This window comes from Cynara cardunculus, assembly GCF_001531365.2.
Source record: "Cynara cardunculus var. scolymus isolate 2C chromosome LG 13, CcrdV1, whole genome shotgun sequence".
Taxonomy (NCBI): Eukaryota; Viridiplantae; Streptophyta; class Magnoliopsida; order Asterales; family Asteraceae; genus Cynara; species Cynara cardunculus.
Window position 1 is genome coordinate 15,196,485 of NC_037540.1, and position 4,126 is coordinate 15,200,610.

A 4,126-nucleotide genomic window follows, 5' to 3' on the forward strand; every position below is an offset into this window, starting at 1 on the left:
TACAAACTGTGTCTTATCTTGTAGACCCTTTCGGGACCAACACACACCACCAACAACATCCAAGTTGAAACTTACAACTTTGCTTTATTTCTTTCCGGCTTTTTTTCTTCCTTATTAAGAGCTTTCTTTCTTTTGGTATCTTCATACCATTCTTTATGCATTCAAACTTTTATTTTAGCTAATTTTAGCTCTCCTTTGCAAAAAGGTGAATATTGGTTTCTATTTCGGTTTGTATAAGATAATTTATTTATTTTTTAAATGTATTCACTAGATATTTGTTTCTTCCTTCATTATAATTATTTGGACAACATAATTGATTTTCATGGCAGTGTACAATAAAATTCACATTGATTCTTTATTTGTTACATTGTACTTGATTACATCCTATTGCATCGTACGGGTACTCAACTATAAGGAATCGAGGTGTAAATATTTCTAAGGATTCCCCTGTAAGATCGAATGTTTATATATAAATTTTGTACTTTTTAATGAATAGTTGCACTCATTTTTAGTTGTAGGCCTATTTGAAAATTTGACATCACATTGTATTACGCGGGTACACAACTAGCATATATATATATATATATATGTGTGTGTGTGTGTGTGTGTGTGTGTGTGTTCACTGTTACTAAACACGTACACAAAGGAGCCAGTTATATAGAGATTAGATTGAAAATATTTATTTAGGAAGAGGGTACGTGATACTGTAATTGTCTAATATACATATTAATACAGACTCAACAATAATATAAAATCAATAAATAAAAGGATATCGGGTTTCATCACGTGGGAATGAGTTCAAATAAAAGTAACTCAATACCTACAGTTTCAAGATTTACAACTCAATTAGGAATCAGGTTACTTCGGTTGAATTATTTCACATTGGGTTGGGTTGGGTTGGGTTGGTCGGACTTTTGTGCAATCCCAACCACCAATAAAAATAGGATTTGACCCCCCAAAAAATTGGCTTAGTTTCATTTAGAATTACTTAGATAATTTGTTTATCGCATTAATGGTTTATTGTTAATTGCTAAGGTTAAGGTTTATTAGTTGATACTTGACTGTTCATTTTTTTAATTGTCTATTAGAGTTAAAGTTTGTTAATTAGTTGATGTCCAAATTGTTAATTGTTACACTTTTGTTTATGGTTTGTTAGCTGATGTATCATTGTTATTTTTTTGTTATTATTAGAGACTTCCAGTTAAAGTTAGGATTTGTTAGTTGATACATAATCGGTAATTTTTTGTTAAGAGTTCGGTTAGGGTCTATTACTTGAAGCCTAACTGTTATTATTTCGTTTAATTGTTAGGTTAAGTGAGTTGATGCCTAATTGTTAAATGTTTGTTAAAGATTAATTGATATAGTTAGAGTTTATTATTTGATGATTGATTGTTAGTTTTTTGTTAATTGTTATTGTTAGGGTTTGTTAGTTGATATTTAATTGTTAATTACTTGTTAATTATTTCATTAGAAAAATGAAAAAAAGATGACCAACATCTGAAACTCATAGAAAAATGAAAAAAAGATGACCAAAAATCCTAGGCAACAATTAAACAATATAAATGTTGCCTAAAAGAAATATTATATTATGTTAATTACAGTTTGACGGCAACATATCTAAATGGAGTATGTTGTCTAAGCTGATATCTTAGGCAACATATTCTGATYGWGTATGTTGTCTAAGCTGATATCTTAGGCAACACATTTAGATAGAGTATGTTGTCTAAGCTGATATCTTAGGCAACATATTCAGATAGAGTATGTTGTCTAAGCTGATATCTTAGGCAACATATTCAGATAGAGTATGTTGTCTAAGCTGATATCTTAGGCAACATATTCAGATAGAGTATATTGTCTAAGCTGATATCTTAGGCAACATATTCAGATAGAGTATGTTGTTTAAGCTGATATCTAAGGCAACGTATGCTTTACACTTAGGCAACATAACCTTTTGTGTGTTGCCTAAGAAGCCCGCTTAGGCAACATATTCTGTTTGCATATGTTGCCTTGGTTCTTATGCAACATTGAAAAGGCAACACTGCTTAGGCAACACGGGTTTGTTGCCTTAGCCTTACGCAACATATAAACTCCTCTTAGGCAACATTTTTCATTTGTTGCCTAAGTGACATTTTGAGGTAGTGTAACGATTCTAAGTAATATTATCCAGTGTAATTCTACTCATTTGATACCTCAAATTTTTGTTTTGGAATGATTTTCCTTGCAATTCATTTGAAATTAAAAAAAAAGTTATATGTAGTATTATTTTAGTCAAATTGATAAATATACGTGCTCATGACTGAAACTCCGATCCCAATCACTAAAATTTCTTGATCCATCAATATATATATATATATATATATATATATATATATATGCATAATCATCTACATTTCTAGTAAATTGTATAAATGTACAAATTGGTTTTCATGATTCTTTCACATATAAAACAACACATAAAAATGCAGTGTTTATACGGTGTTCTTTTATGTGTGAAATTGTTGTTGTTTTCCCACACATATAACATATCCGAACTTTTCACAAATGAAATAACACTATTATACACTCCATGTTGTTTCAACATATGAAAGTTTGTACTATTTAGTGTGTATGTAAAGAGGACTACACACATACACGCACATATATAAGATCATTTGCATGGGAAAACACAAAAAATAAAAAAATAAACACTTTAATAACTATTGATTAGTTTTAAACCAGTGATTATTAAAAATAGCAATTTATAAATGAAAATGGCTAAACTGGTATATTTTTTGTTAACGGGTAATCACTTTCATTTATTAAAATCTCTTAAATACAGAAAAGTCTCATAAATTATGGAAATTTCATTCATCCTACAAACAGATTACAAAATATTTTTGTTAAAATAAATTTCACAACCGGGTGTGTTCTTTGTATTTTGAAATTCCTCTTTTTTTTCCTTCATTTTCTAGGCTGCATACACATGTAAATGAATTATCGTATTCACCATATTTAGAATTTTATATTACATGAAATTAAGGTAGTATATGTATATAGAGTTTGGTTCAAATGTTAACACTGACTATTGTGTTAACTTTGTTAATCATTTTCAACCAATCACAATTCATCTTAGTATTAGGTTCCTATCCATTTTAGAATTTGATGACAAGGGTACATGTGTAATTTTTTTTATGTAACTCTTATATCATTACTTGGGAGTTACAAAATCATAAAATCACAAGATTTGTGTTAACTTATTATTATTAATCTTGTTATTTTTTTTAATATTGATTTTACATCTAACGTTTATGAATTTGTGATCGGTGGAGGAGACTCGGTGGTAAAATTTCCGATATCGTTCAAATTGACATATACGAAAGATGATGAACATGTGTGACCATATGAACACAAATTCACATATGAGAACATTCGTACAACTATATAACACAAATCGACATATATGAACCATTGTGTTAATTATGAACACAAATTGACATATATGAATACTTGTGTCAATTACGAAAACGAATTGACCTATATGTACAGTTGGTATAAATATGAACACATATTGACCCAAATGAACATATAAAAGATGATGAACATGTGTAATCATATGAACACAAATTCACATACATGAACATTCGTACAACCATATGAACACAACTCGACATATATGAACTCTTGTGTTAATTACGAACACAAATTGACATATATAAACCTTTGTGTCAATTACGAACACAAATTGATATATATGTACAATTGGTATAAATATGAACGCATATCGACCCAAATGAACATACGAAAGATGATGAACATATGTGACCATATGAACACAAATTCACATACATGAATATTCATACAACCATATGAACACAAAATGACATATATGAACCCTTGTATCAATTAGGAACACAGATTGACATATACACATGTGGTACTATTATTCGATTACATATGATACACATGTGATACTAAATCAGAGACATGGATGACTTTTGACACGATCTAAGTTGTAGGCCAAGTCGCCCTTACATCACTAAGCCGCCTCACATGTATTATCACATGTGATATATTTATTATTAATATGATACTATAATCTATCAAGACCATCACATGTGATACTAAATCATAGACTCAGACGACCTTT